This window comes from Triturus cristatus, chromosome 7 (genome assembly GCF_964204655.1).
Source record: "Triturus cristatus chromosome 7, aTriCri1.1, whole genome shotgun sequence".
Lineage (NCBI taxonomy): Eukaryota > Metazoa > Chordata > Amphibia > Caudata > Salamandridae > Triturus > Triturus cristatus.
Genome location: NC_140590.1, coordinates 293,127,301 through 293,154,180, shown reverse-complemented (window position 1 = coordinate 293,154,180; position 26,880 = coordinate 293,127,301). Strand labels below are relative to the sequence as shown.

At 48.5% G+C, this 26,880-nt stretch overlaps 1 protein-coding gene across 1 annotated transcript in view; it reads right to left on the bottom strand.

Annotated features, from left to right (window-relative positions):
* SLC17A7 (solute carrier family 17 member 7) overlaps positions 1-26,880 on the bottom strand; it is a 768,585-nt gene that overhangs the window by 547,194 nt on the left and 194,511 nt on the right. Inside the window, exons 2-3 of the mRNA XM_085616330.1 lie at positions 26,327-26,376; positions 1,400-1,663 (exon numbers count right to left, since the gene is read on the bottom strand). The gene's annotated coding sequence lies outside the window, so the exon portion shown is untranslated. The remainder of the gene's footprint in view (positions 1-1,399; positions 1,664-26,326; positions 26,377-26,880) is intronic.

The window sequence follows — 26,880 nt, the reverse complement described above, 5'->3', positions numbered from 1 at the left end:
CACTACTACTTAGCCGCTCAGCTGCAGTGGATAGCCCGCTGGCTAGTGGATAAGGGTCGGGAGGACACTGCATCCACACTGCCACCACGTTCTCTAGAGCAGCTGCTCGCGCAGTTCCACCCGGCCACCAAGTCTGCAACGCCGACTCCACTTCTCCTCGCAGTGGCATATCGATGCTACCGTAAGAGCCTGTTCCTCACTAGAGCCTTGGTCCCCTATGCACTGGAGGACTCCCCTAGCGGGACATGATCGCTTACCTCCCTCGCACTTAAACACTGGCGGGACGCGGACATACAGACCTTGAGAGACCTGTATCGAGATGGCGCGCTTATCCCGTACGACTCCCTGGTCGAAGACTGGGGATTACCACCGGGGCAATTCTTAACCCACCGCTCATTAATCACGACCCTGACCGCTAAATGGGGAGACATGTTCATAGAGCCCAGTCAGCACCTAACCATACAGTATCTCCATGTTATGGGGCGAGGCAGGCATCTGGTCCGTTGGTTTGCAGCGTCACTACGCACACACTCAGCGATCACCCTCGAACCTCCCCAACGCAAATGGGAACTTGACCTGGGGAAACAGTTATCGGACAAGGAGTGGGAACAGGTAATGAAAAGTCCAGTACGCATACCCAGAAATATGAGACTCCGACAAATACAGTTGTTCGTTGTGCATAGGGCATACCTCACACCTGAGGCGCTCAACAGGTATTTTCACCGCACAGACGCGGTGTGCCCTAGATGCTCTGAGCCACAGGCCGATCTGGTCCACATGCTGTGGTGTTGCCACAGACTACACACATACTGGCACACAATTAGCGAGTCACTGCGCGTAAGCACAGGTCGTGACATACCCTTTGACTGGACTGTTTACCTGCTGCACCACTTCCGTAGAACCCCGGCCACCAAAGTAACATCCCGGTTTCTTGACCTGGGACTCGCGGTCGCTAAGCGACTTCTGACCAAGAGGTGGAAAGCGCAGGACCCACCACATCCACAGGCATGGAGGTGCTCGCTCTCCGCGTGGGCCTGAGCAGAGGGAACCGCTATCCGCCGGGAAGAGACACTGGGGTCGCGGAAGGTGCCCATAGCTACACAGTGGGAGGGATTGCTCCAGGCACTTCAGCGAACCGGAGAGGCACGCTCAGGGGGACAACCCGAGGGGTCCACACCCAGGGTGGGAGGTGGGCGTCAAGCCAGTGTGCAGCCGTAGTGTTCCATGCATGAAGAAAGCTGAACAGGCACCACGGGTGAACGCAGCTAGCGCCATGATTGGGGAGCAACAGCCAGACTCCTGTACAGTGGATTGTGGAGGGGGAACGGAAGGGGGGTGGGTATATCCATATCAGTACCGGTCTATGTTGAGGTTGCTGGGTTTTGACTGTTTTACTTACTTGACGTCTGTTCAGCAGTCCGCACCGATTCATTTGAAAGACTTTATGCGTTGGACCAATATAACTATGCTCTCACTGCACTGCAGCCTGTTATGTCCATGCAACGAGCCAATCACGGGACTCGCCCGCATCCTGGTGCAAAGACCATCCTATGGACCATTGGAACGCTCTAACTTCATGTACCAGATATGTGTTTCCATTGTTGATATGTGATCTGATGCATAGTTAATCACAGGAGTACATTGCCTTTCATGTACATGTAACCTAAAAGTAAATAAAAACAGAGTTAAAATGTTTTTTTTTTTTTAATTTATTGTTAGAATAATGATCTCTTTCAGAAATAGCAACCGTAAATAAAGTAAACGAATAAAAAAGTCCTTTAACATACTTGCAAAATTACAATTTTTTTTAACAGGGACAATATTAAGGAAAATAGATTTTCCTAAACAACATTCTTTCATTAACATGTTAAATTAACTTGAAAGACAAGGGAACAAGGAAACATGAGTGAGAAATCTAGCATAAAAGGCAAACGAGTGAATAAAATCTTGATTTGCATCACAAGATAAAGTCTAAATATCAGAAAAGCGCATCTGAAAACAACTGTCTAAATTAATAATATTACTATTATAATAAAAATACTAACACCAATAATGATAATAAAAATATACCTACAATGAAAAATACTAAACGAAACACTTCTTAACCCTTTCGCTGCGGCGGGAATTCCGCCGCAGCACTGGGGGGGGGGGGTTGGGGGCAGCGCGGTGGCGCGGTGCTCATGACGGAACCACTCCGTCATGAGCCGCGGTTGAGCTGTGCTCATGACGGAGTGGTTCCGTCATGACTCCGCCCACTGCGCTAATCGCCCGCACAGGCGGGGAATTAGCGCCGCGTGGGCGGCGCGGCCGCCAGCGGCCGCAGCATGACGGAACCACTCCGTCATGAGCACACGGCGACCGTGGCTCATGACGGAGTGGTTCCGTCATGAGTGGGGAAGGGGTTAATGTTTTTAACCACCATAAACCTACTAACACTCAAGAGAAGCAAAGTCTGGATGATGGGTGATACTTTTAAAACATGACCCATCCATTCACCCAAATATACGCCATACATAGAAAAGTTGACGAAAATAAAATACCTCTCTTGTCAGGTTTGCTATAAGACAAGCATATACAAACTTCCCCTGAAATCATAAGAGCTTTAACAGTAGTGGAGGGAAAAAATAAAACCAGCCCATAATAAATACTAAGGACCTGATTACGTAGTCAGGAGGACAGTACGGTCGGAAACATCAATTTTTCTATGGGAGCTTGTGCGGCGGGCACAAAAATGCCCGCAGCATAGGCTCCCATAGAGAAATAGATGTGTCCAAACATCCCCGCACCATGTAGCAGGCACATCATGGTGTATGCCACATGGTGCAGGGATGTTGAGGGGGGCACCATAAGTCCTCTCCAGGGCAGTATGCAGAGGCCACGGAGGGATGGTGGCCCAGCTAGGCGCCCCCAAAGACACTTTCCGACAGTAGTGCCATGCCAGAAAGGCCGACATGGAACTGCTGTCTGAAAGTGCTATCATAATCCCGACGGCGGAAACGCCGTCCTTATGGATTATGAGACCTTTCGACTGACCGACGGGCTCCTTGAGCCATTGACCGCCGTAATTATAATACGCACTTGGACTTTAAACCTACAATTTCGGTCGGAGGCTTTCCGATCGACATTGTGGTTAGTCCCTAACTGATTTTTAACTGTTAATGATAACATTCACTAGAAAAACTCACCCAAATTCACAAACTGAGGGACGCTTTGTGAAGAATACATGCTTAATAGTAAACTGCAATTTAAATTAAAAAACTTTCTACAATAGTCTTTGCACCCCCAGTGCATGTTGATGAACATTTTACAGCAATTATTCAAAGTGAATACTTTAAAAACCATAAAGAAAAATTTGCATCAGTACTAAATTACTTCAAGTACAACTGAACTGGCCATCAAAAAGGTCGGGTCACAGAAGGCTACAGCGATTTAATATTGACTGCACTCACCAACCCCCAAAGGGCCAGTGTCCCAAAGTGTCCCAAAGTCCCACCATGCATGTGTTGAGCTAAGATAGAGCTGTGGAATAAACCATCCCAACTCCTCCACTGCCAACTTCTCTACCGAATGCTGCAAGCACACACCCCTTTGAGGTCCCACAGACAAAGTTGTCATGAGTGTATTAATTAGTGTGACTTGCAAGGGTGAACTGAAAATTCCTGCCAACCATGAACTCGCCCTGCCACAGGCCAGCATGGTTGACCAACCATCTGGACCCCCACCCCCTGAGAGACAAATTGACACGCGAAAGCGAACAGGTTACCCAGAAACATGACATTGCCCTCAGGAGATAAATGCACACCATCTGGGAGAAAAAAACCTATCTCCACCAATGCAGCCATGAGGGATATAGTCGAAACGAACAAGTTACTTAACTTCAGTAACGCTTTTTCTGGTGGATACAGTATCTGCCTTTGGATTCCTCACCTTATGAATACCCCCTGCGCCAGCATTCCACGGGAAATTCTTTCCTAGCTCTCCCACGTCTACGAGGATGTCATAATAGCACGGCTCCGCACGCGACACCGTATTACGCCATAAGAGGACCTTGTTGGCGTGCTGACGTCAGTTCCACCCATTTTTTCTGTGCCAACGAGGCAAACGGGTGGACCAACACATTTTCCAATGCAAACATAGCATACCAAATATATACATATATATAAATTCGCAAATGCATAATCAATAAAGACATAGAGAAATAACAACAGAATAAGCATTTCTCATTAATAAAATATCAACATGATTAAGACATATTAAGATTAAAATATTTTTTTGTAGAAACAGGTGGACAACGGGGAGGCGGGCGGGACAGTGAGGAATCCACAGGCAGATACTGTATCCACCAGAAAAAGCATTACAGAAGGTAAGTAACTTGTTCTTCTGATCGATACTTCTGCCTGTGGATTCCTCACCTTATGAATAGATTCCCAAAGCCGTACACATCTTGGAGGAGGGTGTCCACCTGACTAGACCAAAAAATCTTGCAAAACAGAACGAGCAAAATGGCCATCCCTCCTAACCTCAGAGTCCAAGCAGTAATGCTTCGCAAAGGTGTGAAGGAAGGCCCAAGTTGCTGCCTTACAAATGTCAACAACAGGAACACCTCTAGCCAAAGCAGAAGAAGTAGACTTAGCTCTAGTAGAATGAGCTCGGATACCTTCAGGAGGGTCCGTCTTGGCCAAGGCGTAACAAATCTTGATGCACAAGATAATCAACCTGGACAGAGTCCTCTTGTGCACAGCCTTGCCCTTCATCTTCCCAACATAGCCCACGAAGAGCTGATCGTCCAGCCTCAGATCTCTTGTCCGAACCAAGTAAAGCTGACAGCTCTATTAGGGTGAGAGATAGGATAGAAGGTAGGTAAAGTAATGGATTTTCCCAAATGAAAAGCGGTAACCACCTTGGGAAGGAAAGCAGCTCTGGTCCTTAAGACCAACTTATCCGCATGAATGGTCAAAAAGGGAGGGTTCGAACTAAGAGCCTGAAGCTCACTTACCCTCCTAGCCAAGGTAATGGCAATCAAGAAAATCGTTTAAAAAGAAAGAAGCCTCAACGAGCAAGTATGAAGAGGCTCAAACGGAGAACCCATTAAAAAGGTAAGAACCAGATTCAAGTCCCACTGAGGTATAATGAACAGAGTGGGAGGGAATTTATTTGTAAGGCCCTTAATGAAACTCGTGACAATGGGGAACTTAAATAAAGACGGCTGGCCTGGCAAACATAGAAAAGCCGACAAGGTCGACAAATAGCCCTTAGCAGTAGCTACAGTACAACCTTGCTGTGCCATAGAAAGTGAAAACTCCAGAATATTAGACAAACGTGCCTTCAAAGGGTCAATGTCTCTCTCTCCACACCACCTAACAAATCTGGACCATCTAGAAGAGTAAACAGACTTAGTGGAGTGTCGCCTGGATGATAAAATAACATCCACTATATCCGGCGGGAGAGAGAAGGAACTCAGGTTGCCCCGTTCAATCTCCAGGCATGAAGGTGCAGACTCTGGAGGTGGGGGTGTAGAACCTGCCCCTGCGAGAGGAGGTCTGCCCTGAGAGGGAGACGGAGCGGAGGGTGCGATGAGAGGTGAAGTAGATCTGTGTACCACACCCTTCTTGGCCAATCCAGGGCGATCAATATAACTTGGGCCCGGTCTTGGCGAACCTTCCTCAGAACCCGAGGAATCAAGGGTATGGGAGGAAACACATAAAGGAGTTGTGAGCTCCAATCCAATTGAAACGCGTCCCCCAGCGCTCCCTGCATCGGATACTGGAGACTGCAGAACAACGGGCAGTGCGCGTTCTCGTTAAAGCACACAGGTCCAACCGAGGAGACACCCACATCTGAAAGATGCGACGGACCACCTCCGGATGAAGCCGCCACTCGTGATCGGCTGACAAACGCCTGAGACTGTCCGCACGAACATTGAGCACACCAGCCAGATGATTTGCAAACACACAAATCCGATGGTTCTGAGCCCAGGACTAGAGTCGCAGAGCCTCTCGACAGAGACGAAATGACCCTACACCTCCCTGTTTGTTGATATACCACATCGCGGTAGTGTTGTCCGTCAGGACCCGAACCGACTGACCGCGAAGGGAAGGGAGGAAGGCCTTTAATGCCAAACGAATCGCCCGCAATTCCAGCAGGTTGATATGAAGCAACCTTTCCTCTGGAGACCAAAGACCTTTGACCTCCAGATCCCCCAGATGAGCACCCCACCCTAGAGTGGAGGCATCTGTGATCACTGAGGCCACCGGTGGAGGAGGCTGAAAGGGCTTTCCTTGAGACAGGTTGCCCTGCACACTCCACCAAATCAGCTCCGCTGCAGTTTCTCTGGAGATCTTGACTTTCTCCCCGAGATCTCCATTGTGCTGATACCACTGCCTGCAGAGGCACCACTGGAGTGCCCTCATGTGCCAGCGTGCATGGTTGACCAACAGAATGCAGGAAGCGAACAGACCGAGCAGGCGAAGAACCTTCAGGACTGGAACAACCGCTCCATCGTGAAATAAAGGAATCATTTCCTGTATGTTGAGAATCCACTGCGGAGGCGGGTATGCTCGACATACAGAAGTGTCCAGTATTGCCCCTATGAACAGGCTGCGCTGCGAAGGCACCAGGTGAGATTTGGGTACATTTGTCGAAAAACACAAATTGAACAACAGATGAGCTGTTACCTGTAAGTGGCGCGAAACCAACTCTTTCAACAGCCAATCGTCCAGGTAGGGAAAAACAGGAACCCCATACCTTCTGAGATGAGCCGCTACCACCACCATCACCTTTGCAAAGACTTGAGGTACGGAAGTAAGACCGAACGGAAGAACCGCAAACTGCTAACGTTGCGACCCTACCGTGAACCGGAGATACTTCCGATGCGACCTCAGGATGGGAAGATGAAAATACGCATCCTGTAGATCGATGGACACCATCCAGTCTCCCTGTTGCAGCGCAAGGAGAACCTGAGCCAAGGTCAACATTTTGAACTTCTCCTGTCTGAGGTAAAGGTTCAAAACCCTGAGGTCCAGGATCGGTCTTAAGCGACCGTCCTTTTTGGGGATCAGGAAATACCGGGAGTAGCAACCCTGACCCCTTTCCTGCTCCGGAACCACCTCTATCTCACCTTTCTGAAGCAAGGTAAGAACCTCCTGCTGTAAAACCAGTAAGTGGTCCTCTGAGCACCAACCCTGGCGAGGAGGGTAAGGAGGAGGAAAATCCAAAAAAGGGAGGGCGTACCCATTCTCTACAAGATTCAAGACCCAACGATCTGACGGGATCAGTCTCCACTCTTGTAGAAAATGGGACACTCGACCCCCTACCGGACCAACATGTTCTAAGATGGGGGATCTAGAACTGCTTTCCTGATGTACCAACGGTGGCGGGAGGGGAAGTAGAGGAAGAGGAGGATTGTTGTCAAGCTGCACCCCTGAGTCCTCTTTTATTCCTCCCTCTGTAAGACTTGTACAAGGGATTCTGCTGTTGTTGGCCCTGTTGAGATTGCTGACGGCCACGAAAGGAAGCTGATCTCCCGAATCCACGATACCGCTTATAGCCGTACCCTCTGGACTGCACCTGGAGGCCTAGAGACCTTGCAGTAGCCCGGCTGTCCTTAAAACGCTCTAAGGCTGAGTCCGCCTTTGATCCAAAGAGCTTTGACCCATCAAAGGGCAAATCCAGCAAAGTCGCCTGAACATCAGGTGAGAAGCCAGACGAACGAAGCCAAGCCTGCCTCCTTGCAGCCACAGAAGATCCCATCACACGAGCCACAGAGTCAGCAGTGTCCAGGCCTGATTGAATCACCTGACGTGCAGCAACCTGCGAATCAGAAAGGACTTCCATGAAATTAGCCCGATCCTCCTCAGGCAACTTAGGAGCTAGCTGCATGACTGAGTCCATTAAAGCATGAATATATCTTCCGAGAAGACAGGTAGCATTAGTGGATTTAAGAGCCATACTCGAAGAACAGAACACCTTCTTCGCCGCCTGCTCCATCTTCTTAGAATCTCTATCACCGAGAATGGTAGGGAAAGAACCAGAAGACTGCTTTGAACAAGAAGCCTGGACAACAAGACTTTCCGGCATAGGATGAGAGGATAAAAAAGTCAGATCACCAGGAGTAGGCCTGTACCTCCTAGCAATGGAGCGAGAAACAGCAGGAGCAGACAAAGGCTTCTGCCACACCTCCAATATTGGCTCTGTCAAAGCATCCGTAAACGGAAGCATCGGTTCAGTAGAAGATGAAGAAGTATTAAGAACTTCTGTAAGAATGTTAGATTTCACTTCAGCCGAGGGAAGCTGTAAACCAAGCAAATCAGCCGCCTTCCTTATAACCACGTGATAAGGAGCAATGTCTTGCACAACACCAGCAGTAGCAGATGGGAGATTAACCTCAGGAGAAGTATCCAATCTACTTGCCTCACGGAGGCCCTCAAACTCATCCATTGAATCAACAAACTTCCCTTCCTCCTGATTCTGTGCATACTCCTCCTCTTCAAGGATCCTCGGTGCCTCTCTCCTAGAGCGCTGCTCAGGAATCGGCATCGGCGGCACCACATGCGACGTCGGTGAAGCCATCAACGGCGTCGACGGAGGAGCATCGACCTCAAACCTCGATGCTGATCGAACTCGAGGCGGTGCCGAATCAACAGCCAAAGGGTCCGTGAAGCCGAAGTGTAAGACATCGACGTCGGGAAATGCCAAGCCGGAGTCGACGGCAAGAACGGCATAAAAGGTGCCTGGGGATAAAATTGAGGAACACCCAAGTTATAGGCCAAAGGACCCCCGGGGCCCGAAGGCGCTCCGGATGGAGCAGAGGTCCTGGCAAACATGCCAAACATCGCATTAAGGAAATGCGAAGAGTCTGATCCAGGAGCAGGAAAAGCAGGATATGGATCCGTACCTTCCCGAGGTCGAGCTAGAGGCTGCGGAGCCATGGAGGGTGCCCGCACCGGAGAGGACACTCGGCCTGGAGACAACTCCCTAGGCACCAGAGACATCGCTGGAGCTGGTGAGTCTTCATGTTGCGAAGAACCCTTAGAAGCCGGCGACTCCGGAGCTGGAGATGCAACCGGCGTCACCTGAGGAGGAGAAGGTGAAACGAAGTCCTTCCTTCGAAGCCGTTCAGCTGGAGTCGACGACCTTGACCTTGAGGCCCTGGTCTTCGAAGAACGGTGTCGAGAGCCATGTCTCCTCTTGGACTTCTTATGCTTCCTCAACTTCGATGTATGGGACGACGAAGACTTCACTCTCTTACGACCTCTCTTCTCCTTCTTGGCTTTGGCCATGAACAACTTAGTCTCACGCTCCTTAATGGCCTTACGATTCATCTTCCTGCAGCTTTGACACTCCTCGACATCATGGTCCGAACATAAACACCAGAGGCAATCTTCATGCGGGTCCGTGATTGACATATGCCCACCACACTCCCTGCAGGGTTTAAATCCGGTCTTCCTGGAAGTAGCCATCAGGAAACAAACAAGAGATATAAAGGTTTACTCTAAGAAAATGGTGAGCCCTAAGAAAAACCGTTAAGCGTCAATGGCGCGGAAAAAAGGGAACTGACGTCAGCACGCCAACGAGGTCCTCTTATGACTCCCATGACGTCATACGGGGTTGCGAGCAGAGCCGTGCTATTGTGACGTCCTCGTCGACGTGGGAGAGCTAGGAAAGAATTTCCCGCGGAATGCTGGCGCAGGGGATATTCATAAGGTGAGGAATCCACAGGCAGAAGTATCCATCAGAATAGACGATTTCAGCAACTTAGAGAGTCGTTTGTTCAGGCGCTTGGCAGACTCATTTAGTCCCCGCACAGAATGTCTTCTGCATCAGGACCGCCAGGGAATTATATGAGACCACACAATGAAGGCTTCTGGAAAACGTTTGGCGAGCCACGTAACTTCTACAACGATGGCCTCAAACAAGACTCTATTTCCCATTTATGCAAAATCATTAACTCTCAGATGCAAATTCACCTGAACCGGAGGCAAAAGCACCCTTGGAACTAGGTTCTCCACCGCTGCCCTTAGGCCCTTTACCTTGAGCCCCCTTTGACCAAACCACCTCATTTTGAAACCAGCCTCCTTAGTACGTTCTGCAAAATTACCAGACTAGTATGCCACTCGAGCCCTCCGGATGATTGAGCGGGCGAAAACCTGCACTTCTCTAGTGAGCATAGCACCTGAATGTACAGAGGGAGGAAGAGAAGCAATATTAGAAGTCATCTCCCAATCCTTTGCACTTGCTGTATGTCCAGACCCACCCCTGCCGTGTAAGTGTCTGCCCCTATGTGGAATGAGAGCGAGTTGAAAAGAGATGGGTTGCTTCTGGTTGCTGATTCTGCAGTCTTCAAAACCCTAAAAAACTGATATCTGGAGAGAGTGGACCCATCGGCATGGAGGAACAGCGCTGTGGCTGTAACCCATGGGCACAACTCAAGATAATCTACCAGAGAATGGACCAAGCAACAGTGGGAGCCCGGGGTCCTTTGCAGAACTATATGCCCCCCCCCCCTGCCCAAATGGCCAGTTTTGGAAGATAGTAAGGTTACTGGCAAAAAACCTCCCAGGCTAACTGAATTGCTCCAGATGAATGCCCCTGTGAATGTCCCTCTTCGACTGCACCACCAGTTACCCTACTATGAAAACTCCATAAAAGGCTGGGCAAAAGGCCACCTTAAACAGCTGGGCCTCAAACTGTGAATGGCAGACCTCGGGCAACTTATAAACCATTCTCTGCACGTCAATTGGCCTTCTCATGTCTTTCCGTCTTCCCTCCTTCCTCTGCCAGCCCATTAGGGCTTTTTTGATGGGAAATGAAGAGGACCAGTCCCTGTGCCCACCCAACTTTGCAAAGAAAGAGAGGGCTACCAAATGCATCCTTGCATAAGCCGCTGACCGTCCTGTCCCTTTTAGTTTAGCCAGGATCGCTACTCAGGAGGCTTGCTCAAAGATGACCCTCTCGCCCTTCTGGCTTAAAAAATTCAGATACCAGTTGAATGTCCCCTCATAGGCTCTCCTTGACGTAGCACCTAAGTTGGCTGTCACATGGTCAGGTAGAATGGGGCACCAAGCCTCCAAAGATGATCTGGGAACAGTGTAGGGAGCGCTGCTGACTCCGAATGGTGTGGTCTAAACTCCTGCAATTATAGGCAAAACGATGCATCAGCACCATTATTGAGTACCCTGGGACATGCTTCACCCTTAAATTAATGTTATTCAGCAGACCCAACTAGGTGAGCACTTTGAGAACTCTTGAGACCTTGCAGCAGATCGCTTTCTGTTATCACCTCCACCTCCACCATGTCTGACCAAAAAACTAATGAGCGGAGGAGCCTAGCGCTTGACCAAGATGGCCGCGTGAGCCTTGAGCTCCCGCTACCCTCGCGCCCTCCGGCAATCATCCTGTCCTAAATCCTGATTTTCATGCACGGAATCCTGCAGATGAGTCACAGCTGGGGCGATTGACGTTGTCCGGGCTGAGATCGCCCACCGGGGACCGAAGTTGTGCATGGCGGAAGATTGCGGCCTACCTCCGAAGGATGCCAGGGGCTTGCGTTGGCAGGATGCCCGGCCACTAATTGAACAACAGCGGCCTAGGGAGGTGTGAACTGACGGACCGATGCCGCTGCACTTTCACTTTCGCTTTCTCGCCCCTTTGTTTGCGCTGGGTTGGGAGCGCTTCATGCAGATCCGCTGTTGTCTGGAAGACCTCCACTCGGTCCTGACTGGCTGCTGAAGTCCGAGTTGACCCTGTTTCCTCTAGCTGAGTGAGGGACGTCCATTTGCGACTGATCGTCCTGCAGTTCGAGATGTCGACCAAATCGGAGGCAGACAGGTCGAAGTCCAAGACTACCAGGCGGGGAGGCTATACCCAATCCAACAATATGGATCGTTATGCCCAGCAGAAAGGGTCACCTGGTGGATCGGGACAGTCGCTGGACGCACAGAAGGCCGATTCGCCCCCAGCCTCGGAGTTATCATTGCAGGATATCAAGGGGGCGATAGATGGGATGCAAACATCGATTGGGCGACAGTTTGAGGCCCTGGCGCACAAGGTGGACACAATTTTGGTGGATGCCAACTTGATTCGCGCGGACCTGGGCAAAACCAATGAGCAGGTCAAGTCCCTGGACCTCAAGACTACTGGCCTCGCGGACGATGTCTCGGAACTCCAGGCTGAGGTTCGTAAGTTACGAACCGCGAATGACCTCTCCGCCCGCCGGCTTGAAGACTTTGAAGGTCGGGCCCGGCGCAACAATGTGCGCCTTATTGGGGTCCCGGAAACTTCAGAGGAGCACTCCGTGGATTTACTTGTCGAGGACTTGGTGGTGAATCATCTTGCGCCTAAGGGCCTCGGCAGGTTTTTTGCGGTGGAGCGGGCTCACCGAGTGCCTGGCGGACGGCCTAAGGTGGGAGCCCCCCCGCGGCCGATTGTAGCCCGGATCTTTAATTTCCGGGATCGAGACGCTATCCTGCAAGCATCGAGGGTGACAGGCCCGGTGCCTTTTCAGAATGCCTCTGTGAGCTTCTATCCTGACTTCACCCAGATGGTGCAGAAACAGAGGCAAAGTTTTTTGGGGGTGAAGCAGCGGCTTCGGGAGATGGACCTGAAGTATGCCATGCTTTTCCCCGCCAGGCTACGTGTGGTGTATGACGATCGGACTTTCTTCTTCGAATCACCGGACATGGCAGGGGACTGGTTGGATGCCCTCCCACGGCGACAGCCTGGCCGGGACAGCGTGGATGGAGCGGAAGGAGATCGAGATGGCCAGAAGTGATATCTCCGGTGTCGGCTGGTTTTTGACTCAGCTCCGAACAGTGACTCGCACCTTACTGCAGTAATGGGAGGGCGGCGGGGGGAAGATAGGAGCTCTTTCCTCCCTTGGGGTACTTTTCGTAGATTTGTTTTTTGATAGGGCGACAGGCACACTGCAAGTTGGGGGGGCTTAGTAAGCTGACGCAGGGGTACAGGGAGGGGGGGGATTCGGGGTGTGGGGGTTGTTGGGGGTTGTTTCTTTTTTCTTGCAAGGCGTAGCAATGGTTGTCAGTATTGTCCGATTGTGGTTCTCTGTGGGGGGTGGGGGTCTCTTTGTGTTCAGGGATGGGGGATAGGGGCTTAAACATAATTAGCTGGAATGTTAATGGCTTAGGGGATCGTATTAAACGGGGGATAGTCCTGCAATTCTTGAAACGGACCTCGCCAGATGTGGTCCTCCTGCAGGAGACCCATCTTATAGGGAATATGTGTTATGCACTTAACAGAAAGGGTTACAAATTCATTGCTCACTCGGGGTTCTCCACGGGCTCCAGGGGTGCGGGCATACTCGTCAGAGCTTCCCTACCATTTGAGGTTGACTCCACCATTGCTGATGACAGGGGGCGCTTTGTGGCTGTGGCGGGGAGGTGGGAGGGCAGAACGTTGGTATTGGTTTCTGTTTATGTCCCTCCAGCCCTGCAGGCCTCCACGTTTGCTGATCTGGGCAAGGCCTTGTTGGAACTCCCCGAAGGGATGCTAGTGGTGGGAGGAGACTTCAATGCGGTTGGTTCTGGAACGCTCGATAGGCACCCGCCCAGAGACATCGGGGGTGCTCAGAAGTGGCTTCCCGACTTTATAGATACTTTTGGTCTGGTAGATTGTTGGAGGCTACGGCACCCCACTCAGAGACAATATAACTTCCTTTCCGGGGCCCACGGGAGTCTCTCTCGGATTGATTACTTGCTCACTCTGGCTGCCCACGCCTCTTTGGTACCTGAGGCTAGGCACATGGCACGGGGCATATCTGATCATTCACCGGTGTGGGCCCGTCTTGATAGTGGCCGGGTGGTGGGGGGCAGGGTGGCTCCCATTAACCCCTGGTACTTTCGTGACCCCAAGATGCGCAGTGCGTTGATGAAGACAGTTGACCACTATTTTCAAGAAAATCAGGGTTCAGTTGAATCTGCGGTGTCCCTATGGGAAGCTTTTAAGACGGTATTGAGAGGGGAGGCCCTTTCCTTGGTAGTGGCCGCCAAGCGGCGGAGAGACGCTGAGGTGACACAAGTAGAGGACGAGATAGCGGCTTTAGAAGTGGCCTTGGGAGAGGATGTTGCAACGGCCACACTGCATAATTTGAGCTTGAAGCAATTGGAATATAGGGACCTGGTGACGAACGCTGCCAAGACCCTCAATAGAGAGCAGCAGGGTCGATTGTATGATGTTGGTGATAAGGCCGGGAAATTGCTGGCGTGGTTGGATAAAAAAAGAGCGTGTTAATCGCGTGGTGCCGGAGTTGTCGACGGATGAGGGAGAGGTTGTCACTGATCCCGACGGTATAGTTCAGTGTTTCTCGGACTATTTTCGTACGGTATACACCTCGGTCTCGGACAGGCCCACTGAGGACTCGTGTGACCTTCTGCGAGACATCACTCTGCCCTGCCTTTCTGCCATTGATAGGGATGACCTCGATGGGGATATAACGGTAGATGAAGTGGCATGTGCTATCCGTGCGTTGCGCTCCGGTAAGGCTTCGGGCCCAAATGGTTTGCCGATTGAGCTGTACAAGCTCCATCCGGATAAGTTGGCTCCTCACCTGCGCGCCATGTACGTGGAGGCGCGGGTGAATGGGTTTCTTCCGCTCGATCAACGGCTGGCGACGATTGTGGTAATACACAAAGACGGTAAGCCCCGGGACAAGTGTGGCTCCTATCGGCCGATATCACTTCTCAACGCCGAGCCGAAAATCCTTGCTAAGATCCTTGCTAACCGCTTGGTCCGGGTGCTTGGCGACTTGATCCACCCGGATCAGTCGGGCTTTATCCCGCACCGTAACACTGCACTGAATCTTAGACGCCTCCATGGAGTGATTGCTAGGACGGGCACGATGCGAGAGCCAGCTATTGTGGCGTCTCTCGATGCCACGATGGCCTTCGATACGGTGGAGTGGGCATACCTGTGGGCTGTGCTAGCCAAGTTCGGCTTTGGGCCTGGATTTGTAGGCTGGGTGAGGTTGCTTTATGAGGGGCCTCTTGCTAGCGTCGTGGTGAACGGGCGGGCGTCGGCACCGTTCGAGCTCGGGAGAGGCACCCGGCAGGGCTGTCCCCTGTCGCCGTTGTTGTTCGCCCTTACTCTTGAGCCGCTGGCGGCGTGGATACGATGGCACCCGGATATGTTATGTTATGGTAGCTTATATAGCGCATGGCTACCCCAGCAACGGGGCGTCCCAGCGCTTGCAGACAACCAAGTACGTAGCAGTCAGACCAGGTGTAGGAAGAACTCCAGAGAATCGGGCCTAAAGAGTTGAAAATAGCCAGGTCTTAATTTTCTTTCTGAAAGCCAAATGATTTGTGACAACACGGGCTTCAAGTGGGATTGTGTTCCACAATTTCGGGGCCAGATATCTAAAAGATCGGCCTCCGGCTCTGCACCTCCTGATCATAGGAATGTGGGCCAGAGTCAAGTCAGCAGAACGAAGAGCCCGGGTGGGGACATATAGAGAACCCAAATTCTGCAGAATTTTAGGGCCCGAGGAATACAAAATTTTATGGATAAGGCAAAGAGCTTTGAATTGAATACGCTGCTTTACTGGCAGCCAATGCAAGTGATGAAGGATAGGAGAGATATGACAATTTTTGGGCAGTCCAAACAGACTACGTGCGGCCGCATTCTGAGCTCTTTGAAGTCTATGAATTGTGGATTGATTGGAGCCCAGCATGAGGACATTGCAGTAGTCGATGTTTGACAGCACCATAGCCTGAATGATCGTCTGACGGACCTGGGGGTTGAAGAATCCCAGAATGGGTCTCAGAGACCGTAAACGGCCGTAACACAGACCTGCTACTTTTTTGGCGTGGGAGTCAAGGTTTAGTTGATTATCGACCATGATACCCAAGTTTTTTACTTCCTTCTTAGGGGTGGGTGCAGGCCCCAATGCAGATGGCCACCACTTGTCGTCCCATTTTAGGGTCTCCTTACCAACCAGTAGCACCTCGGTCTTAGATGAATTAAGCTGGAGACGATTTTCAGTCATCCAGTATGCAATGGCCGATAGATTTTCTTGGAATTTAATTTTGTCGGCATTGGTGTCACTGGAGATTCGTCGCCTGACCACGAAGACCGTATTTCACTCTACGCCGACGATATTCTGCTATATCTCGCCTCGCCTAAGAAATCTCTGATAGTGGTCTGTGACGTCTTGACTTCTTTCGGTAGGAACTCTGGTCTTGTCATTAATTGGGGTAAGTCATACTTGTACGTCCTGTGTGGGGATGTCCCGCCTGTCCCGCGTAACTGCTCGATCCAGATAGCCCAGCAGGGCTTCTTGTACTTGGGGATCTATATTTCCACCGACCCCATTTTACGATACGAGAAGAACTTGCTCCCTCCCTTGGCACGTTTGCGGCGGGTCGTGGCGGGCTGGCGGCGGTTGCCGCTTTCCCTCCTTGGCCGTGCCGCTTTGTTCAAAATGATGTCTCTCCCCCGTTTCCTCTATGCCCTGCAGAATACCCTTGACTTGGTCCCGGCCAGCTACTTCCGTGAGGTCGAAAGCCACCAGCGCGCGCTATTGTGGGAAGGGCGTCCGCGTATAGCGATTGCTAAGTTGACGCTCCCGTGGTACGACGGTGGTATCGCGCTTCCAGACATTCGACGTTATTACTGGGCCACCCAGTTGAGCGCGATTAACCATGGTGTGTATGGTCCGGCGCTGAGCCCTGGCTTCGCTATGGACCGCTGGTTGCTGCGTGGGGGCAATTACCACAGAGCGTTGTACTCGAAGTCGTCGGACTTAACCCTTACGGGGCCCACCAGGGTGGCCGTGCATGTATGGAAGGTGGCGACGGATTCACTGGGCTGGAAGGGTAAGCTTACCCTTGCCACCCCTCTGTTTGACTCCGATATTCTGGGAAAGCTTTGGCATACAAAAGGGTTTGCGAAGTGGGACCTGATCGGTATATCCAGGGTTGGAGACCTTTTGGTTAAGGGTAGGATAAAGTCATTCGAGGAGCTGCAGAAGGAATATGAGCTAGGGAACTCGGAGTTCTTCCGCTACGCCCAAGTGTGCCACGCCTTGCGGTCAGTCCTGGTAGAAGGTGAGAAGGTGCCTGAGTCCTCCGCGTTAGAGGACTGGATCCTGGACGGCCATATGCCAGAGAGTACGATCTCGCTCATTTATAAGAAACTTATTAATGTTCGGGCGGATCTTCTTCTAGGGTTGCGCGGCCAATGGATCAGGGATGGCCTTGAACTGGACGACGAGGATTGGCAGTATGCAGTTTCTTCTCCCAAAGAGGTCGCGATCCCCGCGCGCCTGCGGCTGGTGCAGCTTAAAATACTCCATAGGGTCTACGTGACGGGGCCTAGGCTGGTTCATATGGGTTTCTCTGAGGAGGGCTTATGTAAGAGAGGCTGTGGTATGGTGGGCACCTTCCTACATATTATTTGGGAATGCGGTGTGATCACGGAGTTTTGGAGGCGAGTTCACGAGGTGATGGGGGAGGTGACGGGCATCGTCATGCAGCCTGAGGCGCGGTGCTGTCTCCTGAATGACCACGACGCGGCACAGACTCAATGGGTGACCCTAGGGAATATGGTAGCCAAGCGCGACATCGCACGTCTGTGGGGCTCTAATAGGCCACCTACATTGACAGCGTGGATGGAAAACATGGATTGGAGCATGTTTAGGGAGAAGACAGTGTATTGTGCTCGAGGGCGCCCTCGGAAATGGCACTCTGTATGGGGGCGATGGAACCAGTACAGAGGTGGCATATGCCTGCCCCCAGACCCGGACCCGCCCGAGGAGCAGCTCTCCCCTTAGCCCCTTTTTTCCGGCTTAGACCTCTTTGCTGAATGTGTTTGTCCTCTTGAGTCCCTGAATTCCCCTCCTTTCCCTTACTATAAATCTGTGTCTGTTGGACGAAACGGGGCTCGCTCCCCCTGATGGGAACCCTTTTGGTGCTTATAGTGATTACCGCCTTGCTTGTGTTTTGGTTTGGATTTGTGTTTATGTAAAACAGAACCTTTGCCTACCCTGTCAGTGAAATGTGGACACTCGTATGTGTTGTGTTTCTAAAGCTGCCGTACCTCCGGGTTGTCGGCTGAATAGCTGTGTCACTGATTTGCAAAATAAAGGTTTTGGAAAAAAAAAAAAAAACTAATGAGCGATTGCTGATCTGAGTAGACCAGACTGAACTCCCTTTTGGGTCAGAGAGAATATGTATCAAGCAGAACTGGTCCAGTCCTTTTTTGGGCACCCCCCCCAAAGGAGAACAAACAAAACCAGCAAAGGGAGGGGGGCGAATCAAAGGGACCAGCTACTCTGCCCAGGGAACACTCCATGTCAATATTAATATTAGAATGTATGGGCTGCTGATTCTTGAAAAAGGGGACGGTCAGTAATCAATATCATACCCTGCCCTCAAAATTATTCAAATTAAACAAGTTAATCTAGTTAGGTGTGCTACTCCGTAACAGGGCCAGCCCGTCCCCATGAAATCACTTTAAGAATCCAATCTCTAACATCACGGTTTCCAGACCTAGGAATAGTGGTCGCTAAGCGCCTTTTATCTAAACGTTGGAAAGCACAAGACCCAACACACACGCAAGCATGGCACTGCTCGCTGTTAGCATGGGCCAAAGCGGAGGGGATTGCCATTCGGTGGGAGGAAACACGAGGACTATGTAAAGAACCCATAGCAACCCAATGGAAGGGACTCCTGCATGCGCTACAATGGGCGGAAGAGGAAGGTTCTGGGGAGCAGCCCGAGCGAGCGGAGCATGAGCAAACAAAGCAAGGCGCACTCGCCGTCAGTGGGTCACCATGATATTCCAAGAACACACGTGACTTAATAGATTGCCTACATAGAAGCGGATGCCACTAGTAAAAGGGGACAACTATCCAGTTGTTTGGTAAACGCTGGGGAGATGGGTGCGAGGGGGAAATGGGGGGGATATATGCACATAGACTGGTCAATGTTGCTGTTTTTGTTTTTCCTTTTTTTTCTTGTTCTTTGTTTGACAGCCCAAGGTTAATGAAATGGAACGACTTTGTAGAACGTCAGTACGGTACCACAATGTAATCAAGCTGTACCCGGTGCAATTTGTAACATTGCTTGAGCACCAGTACCATACTTGATCCTACACGATAGGAACTACACGTTATTGTTGGTGCGGCCAATATTCGCATAAAGTGCACTGTATGCCAAATTGTTGATGGCAGCTACATGTATAGACAGTTATCCAAACATCTGTTGCCTCCTATAACAATGTAAAATCAATAAAAACAGATTTAAACAAAAACAAAGAATCCAATCTCTAACTGGTTAACTAGAACCGGAGTGCTACAACCAAAAAGGTATCCTGAAACGATGAGTCAAGCCATACAAGAGCGTTTCTGCCGCTCTCAGGTTACTGTAACTTTAAGCTGAAGGGTAAAAACCTAAACGTTAACCAGAGAGTGGGCCTTCAGGAAAATAGTCAGGGAATCACTGCTTCTGCTGACCCTTTTCGTTCCCTTTTTTGAAGCACCTGAATTCTGGATGTGCTGGCATGCCGCAAAAGGAGCAATTTTGTCTGACCTTACAGGTCTTAGCTGGTCTTGTGCATGTTTTCCTCTTATAGGGCCAGCAAGCTCCCCTCTTTTTCACCGATCCTTGGCTGTACCCCACCAGAAAGGGCTGAGGTATGTTGGACTCAGACTTCCTGACCACCATGTGGCTCAACCAAGAATTGACACCAGTCTGATCCTAATAAAATGTTTTGCAGGTTACCTTCTTTCTTCTAAAAGCCATGTCATAATTCTTCAGTGAGGTGCCCCCAAACTCATCATGTGCACAGAACAGTTTGTTTTGATAACAAGAGAACTGAGACCACGGTTCAGGGAACTTCTCCACCATGACTCAATGAAAGATAGCGAAACCATTTACCCAATTCAATAATGATTCCTCTACCATCTGCTTACGGGCATGAGAACAATCTCTGGAATGCGAACACTCCTTGCAACATTTAGCATCCTCCCTCACCGGAGTCTCAATAATCAGATCAAATATCTCCACAAATGCACAATTCCTGATCTTTTTTTTCCTCTCTGTGGGGAGATGACCCCAAAACTGATCCAGCTCAGATCTCACCTCACCCAGACCCATACTCGGCAAAGCAGCAACAAAATTACTGTAAGAATCCAGTGACCAACCGGGTACCTAGAGACGGAGTGCTACAACCAAAAAAGGATCTGTCACCACCCCCCAAGCAGACATCCTGAAACCATATGTGAAGCCATCCAAGAGCGTTTGTGCCGCTCTCATGTTACTGTAATTTTAACCTGAATGTTAACCAGAGAGTCGGTCTTCTGGAAAATAGTCAGGGAATCACTGCTTCTTGTACCCTTTTTTGAAGCACTAGTATTCTGGGTGTGCTGGCATGCCGCAAAAGGAGCAATTGTGTCTTAGCTTACAGGTCCCAATTGGTGATCTTGTGCACGTTTTCCTGTTATAGGCCCAGCAAGCTCCCCTCCTTTCGCACGATCCTTGGCTGGACCCTGCCGGAAAGGGCTGAGGTAAGTTGGACTCTTGGCCTTTCTCACGCGCAGGACCCCTCCCCCACAGGTGGCTGGGAAACCACTGCACTCCTATCTGAGTTGTCTGCTGAACTGGCTGCAGTTGCCATTGATAACCCATCCCAAAATGGGTCACCGGCCTCCTTGCCTTCTCTAAGTTGTCCCCCTTTGGGGCCCCTGTTGCAGCCCATCTAACATTGAACTGGTAAGCCCACACTAGTGAGATTGGCTTCTAGGTCTGTGTGCACAGCACCCAAAGCAGACGTTTGCCCCTCTCCACCCCTCCACACCTGCGCTGTGGCTTGGGACGCTAGCTTTCGCTGGGACCCTAAACACTAGCTGCCCCCCAACTGTTACACAGCTGTCCCCACTTTGCACAATGTTGGGGTCACCCGCCACACCAACAACCTGAACCTGTGATGGCGTGCCATCAGTCACTGTAACTCCCTCTGCAGGTACAGTAGACAGACATGCATTACACCACTGGCCTTTCCTTGCCCTCCTTGGGTCAGGGGGAATGCAGTTCATGCGGGAACCACTGCCCCTTTAGGCCTTTCTGTAGGTGCCACAGGGGGTGGTGCAGATGCTGCACCCATTCCCACCTAATAGCGCAGGGCACAGTTGCGCCAAAAGCTCATCCATCACATCCAATCTCTGCATTACTGTCTCCATACCACTCTTATCCCCCTTGTTTGCGACTCGTTTGGGTGCCTTAGGAGGCATGCTATTATCACTGGACCACCCACGAAAGCAAATACGAGAATGAAAATAAAACAAAAAGCACTAACACAAATATGCCAATGTGCAACAATTACGCCGCTCAGTTGCTCCTTACCTCTTTGTCCTGGTGTCTCATGCGAATGGCGGTGTGGGGTAGGGGCAATCTCACGGGGGCTGTGAAAAAGGTTTGAACAAAAAACACCTCAATGGATGGGGACGACTAAGTTGAGCTCCCACAAAATACCATCCAAATGCCCACAACACCAGGGCAAAGTATAGCCAAGTCTAAGCACAAGGCTAAATTGTGACTATATGGGACAGACTAAGAAAGGCCTTGTCACTTCCAATCACTGCACCAATCAGCCCCTTCTAGCTGCAGGGGCGAGCGAAACAAGCATTTGCAATGTAATCGGTCTTGCATTTATGAGAGTTAGAACTATTAGAATTGTAAATTACAATGTCTTTTACTCATGCGTTTTAGTTTGCAGTGGAGTGGTTTAGCAGGTGAATAGATATGGGTGAGAGCTGCACAGAATAGTTAGAAAGTAAGATACAGAGGGATAGGTAGTTTGTTCATGAATTGGTGAATAAACGCCAATTAGAGGAGCAGAAAGAGTGTGTGAGAAAGGGAGAAGGAAGGGGAGAGCCAGCCACAGACGCATAAAGAGGGTGTGCCTGTGTACGCAGCAGACACCACAAGAAGAGGAGAGGGTGGCTTTGAGGGAGGGAAACCGTGAAAAGGCACAGGAAAGAAACTGTTCTCGAGGACCTAAAGTTAACAACATGAGAGAGGCGGGAAGAATGTGTGAGAGGGAGGGATGGAGATGGTACGAGATATAGGGGAATGAGTGGGAGGGGCATCTAGACGGGGTTGGGGTAGAGGTGGACCAGTACATAGCCAGAGAAGGTATAGGAAGGTAGCAGTTTATAGAAGCCAACATTGTGAAACATTCAAAAGATTGTTGTGAATTTCTCACCAATAACTGACCAATTGAAGAAATATATAATTAGTCAGGGCAACCTTGTGAAAAAGTTTGCTTCACACACCTGTCTAGGGCTAAGACTGAGCAAGGGAGTGATAATTGGTGGGCACAGCTAGCACCTTGCTCCAGCACCCCTCTCGCCCGTTATGGGAAGCCGCAGTGAGCTGATTGGGCTGGAACAAAGAAACATGGACCAGCACATGCCTGGGATAGGTTTTACATTGCTAGAAAATGGCTTTTTTCTTTTTAGCGCTTCAAACCCGCAGCTCAGCATGTCCCTAAGCACTTCTAGGTATTAAGACCAATAAAGCGTGCACACACTGAGATCAATGCCCTCCCCCTAGAGGGCAGGATTAAAAATACTAGAAAACAGTTACTCAACCACAACCGGAACCGCTTCAGCGGCAGCTTAGCACCATAAAGTGTCCTTAAAGGTCACATATTTAGTTAGTGCTTTGTAAAGCTCCAGAAAGAAAAGATCAAAAGAAAAGAAGCAAAGAACGTTGGATGGTCTCCTAATGTACACTTGAAAATGCGCAAACCATATGAATCCCTATATACCTTTCACAATGGCACAGAACACTCTTTTATCAAGCAGTGAAAAAGTTCCAGTTTGAAGCTGTGCCCTTCATTTTTTGATAAAGCTACACGGCTCCCATGAGAGAGCCTCTTGTTGGTGTACTCATACTATGTTTTAATAAATGTGAGAAGAATAATGTTTGGAACAGGGAGTACACTCAATATGTTCTGTTCTATCGCAAGACTAGAGACACGTACTGCCACAGGCTACATTCTCAGATCGACCCCAAACATAATGGCCACAAGTCACTTCCACAAAGTGTATCACATTTTAAAAGTGAATATTTATGACCCCTTGCGAGGATCTGTCAAAGCTCAGGTCAAAACGAAAAACTATCCTTCTCAAGAACCGAGATAATAGAAAGATGTTGCCCAACCCCACACCTCGTTATTTATGCCCTGCTGCTGAGGAGAAACTAGCCACAGATGAGTTCCAGAGAGCCTTCTCTGGCTGAGCCACCCTCTCTGTCGTCTATAAAACAAGGTGTTGTGGCATCTTGGGTATGTGTGTTCTAGTGCCATAGTAACTAGAAGTATGTTGACTTAAGAGCCATGTGGGAAATCAAGGATGAACTGTCCATTGACAATGGCAGTTACATATGCAGAGGTGAAAAGATTATTGTTCCTTCAAAGTTACGCTCTAGAATTTTAGAAATTAACCATGAAGGCCATTTAGGTATTATCAAATTAAAAAACAAAGTCAAAATGTCGTACTGGTGGCCTGGCATTGATAAAGATGCAGAAAAGTTTGTAAAACAACGTTCCATTTGTAAAGATGCAGACAAAACACAACGTGTATTTAGACCTACTTTAGGTACCAGACTTATTCCGGATCATCCCTGGAAAGACCTAAGTATTGATTGGTTGGGGCCTATTGAGGATGATGTAGGTATTTGTAAATACATTCTTGTTGTTATTGAAATTACGGAAAATCTTGACTCCAAAGAAGTTATTAATTTTTTAGAAATGTTGTTCATACGTGAAGGCATTCCCAAAAGTATTCTTAGTGACAATGGTCCACAATTTTCTTCAGAAAAGTTCTTAAATCTTTTAAACAGGAATGGCATTTGTGAGAAAAAAAACACCAGTCTATCATCCCGCTGGAAATGGTATTGTGGAACGTTTTAATAGGGTTATTATGGGGAGTGTCCAAGCTTCTTTAAATGCAGGAAAAGATTGGGAAAAATAACTTTTTAGTACTATATGGGCTTATAGAATCACACTCACTGGCACCAGTTATAGTCCCTTTAGGATGTTGAGAGGTAGAGAACCTTTCACAAACATAATGTTACGTGAAACTCTATGAAAATTTGTGGCAAATGGTCTCCTGCAGTTGTCCAATCTAATTTAAGGAGGATGCATGAATCCCACAGAACTCAATTTGGCAAGAAACTTTGTACTAAAGATGCTGACTTAAAAATTGGTGATTGGGTAAAGTAAAACTTGGATCTAAAGTGAAGAAAGGTGAAAGTAAATTCTCTACACCATTAAAGGTTATCGCTACGTATTCCAAATCTGCTAAATTAAGTGATGACAAATATTGGCATCATAGTAGAATGGCTAAGTGTGACAATGTTCATACTGACAACATTTCTGGATGCAAAAGCAATAGAAAACATTCTTCCATGAATTGGATGTGGGATGATGTTACAGATGTTGGACTGAAACACTCTTCTTCACAACCTCTAAGAGTTTATAATGAGGTTGTTTTTGAGGAAGGTGCACAATCGTCTAGTAACACTAATAAAGTTACACGTGCTGGCAGATTATTACATTTACCAGTTAAATACCGAAGTTTTCTAATGTAATTGCCCTCTCTGTCTTACATAAGACAAGGTGTTGCTGTGCTGTTCGTCAAATCCTAAAAGATGTTTGTGAGCCCAGAGTAAAACACTGGAGCGGAACTCTTTTCAGATGTAAGCTTGTCACAGCAGTAACATAGAACTCGCTGACACAAGCTCATCCTTCTCGGAGGACAAAAAATACAAGGAGTAGAACTGCCACTGGAATGTGACGCTTGATGGTAGAGCCCAGAGGCGGGTGGTTCTGCAGGCCATATTACCATACATTGTGTTACTTTAAACACCCACTCAGGTTCCCCACAGATATCAGTGGCTGATTGTTATTTCCGAGGCGCTATAAAGTGTGCTAAGTTTTAGAAACACAGTTAGAGGTGGCTAGAGAGCCAGTGCATAAGTAAGAAAATGCCCACACTTCCTCTTGCTGCTACATGAATGATAGAAAACAGCAATAACGAAAGTTCAGTGGGTGTCTCAGGTTTATGAGCCCTAGTTCCACTGCACCTGCTGCACTAATGAAAGCCACGCCTCAGCACAATATCACACTTCGAATCCCAGCTCCCCAAGTTCAATACACTTTGTGGCCCTAAAAACATTTTGTTTCTCTATATTCTAAATGGCCCTTATCTGGCAGCATCTAGAGCGCTTAGAAGCGCTGCTTAAAATGAGCAGACTATGCTATCTGTTTGTAGATTAAATTTGTTTGAAGGGCTGCAGGAGTTTATGAAGCTTTAACTGGTAAAATATACATAAGAGAGGGGTGCTGTCAGGCCTGGTCTATGTGGCAAGTGGTAGGCTGACTTGAGGCGCTAGGATAAACTTTGAAATTGTATCTAAACGAGATGTGGTCCTAAAAGACCAAGCCGCAACCTTGCCCACCTTTAAAGGGCCGGACCACACCCCCATCACGCCACAATCACGAGACTCACTATATCCCTGGGCCTGCGATAGCTCGCCATGGTGGGCCACACCCCTTGATGCTGAGAACCCTTGTGCCCACTCCCAACGTACCTCACATAACCCTCGGCTCGCTCCATTCACTGCACGCTTTTTGCCATTTATCTCCGGTACTCTACAATCGAAAGTATCAAATAACTCTAAACAAATGAGTGCATAGTTGCTAACCAAAGTGCCACAATTCTAAACATTTTCGGGTGTAAACTACCTTGAACTAATAGCTCTACAGTAATCAATAATTACTCCTTCATCATTACTCTTCATAGTAACAATAGAAATTAACAATAATAACACCCTACACAGTTGACAGCTTTTCAAAATATTTTAAATAATATTCACAATATCCCTCTAATTTGGCTCAAACCCACGATTTACCCAATCTCTTACCCCTCAGCCAACTCACCCATCTACCCTATGATTAAACATACATTACATCTCAAAATATATGACTGCCAAACATTAAAGAAATCAGGTTAAAATTATCTTTCATTTGGTAATCATCAATCGTGATCCGAAGACTTCTCAAATCTTCCATATTCAATACCAATTAAAATCCAAAAAGTAGTATAAAAAAGAGCAATGAAACGCAACAGGAAAACTAAAAAATAAAAGATGTAAGGTGTATCGTTGAGGAAAACCTCACATGCCCCCTTTCTTAAAAAGTAAAGTGCCTTGTTTCCATCTAAACTTTCTACTAACTTTAACCCTGCCCAAATTGCAATACACATATTCTCAACTTTACTAAAAAGTTAAAAAAAATTATTTTTCACCTGACTTCAGCAGCTGCATCCATCACCTCCCATTTGTAATGTTCCACTGACTAAAGAAATAGATAAAAAGCAGCATTGTAAGAAACAATGGTGGTGAAAAAACCAAAACAAATACTATAACGTAACACCTTAAAACAAAAAAAAGTTACTACAATGCTCGAAAATGTTCACAAATTATGTTTCATGAATTAACAAAATATTTAAACTATATTAAAACTATTTTAATTAATTAAAGAAAATAATTATTTTTATTAAACGCATTCTAAAAATTATTAAAATGTGTAAAATGCATTTAAATGAAGTTGTATTCTAAAAATAATTAAAATATCTACAATGGCGAAGTATTGATACGCTATATATATTGACTGCTGATGCACTTATGAATTAAAAACTTGCAGTTAGTGTTTAGCACAGTATTGATCGCATTGTTGATGTACCATTCCCTCCAATGTCTATCCCTTTATTTGCACCATCTTTATGCCTTTGTACACTTCACACCTAAAGTCAGTTTATGCTTCTCTCCCCTTCACAAATGCCACAATTTCATATCTTCC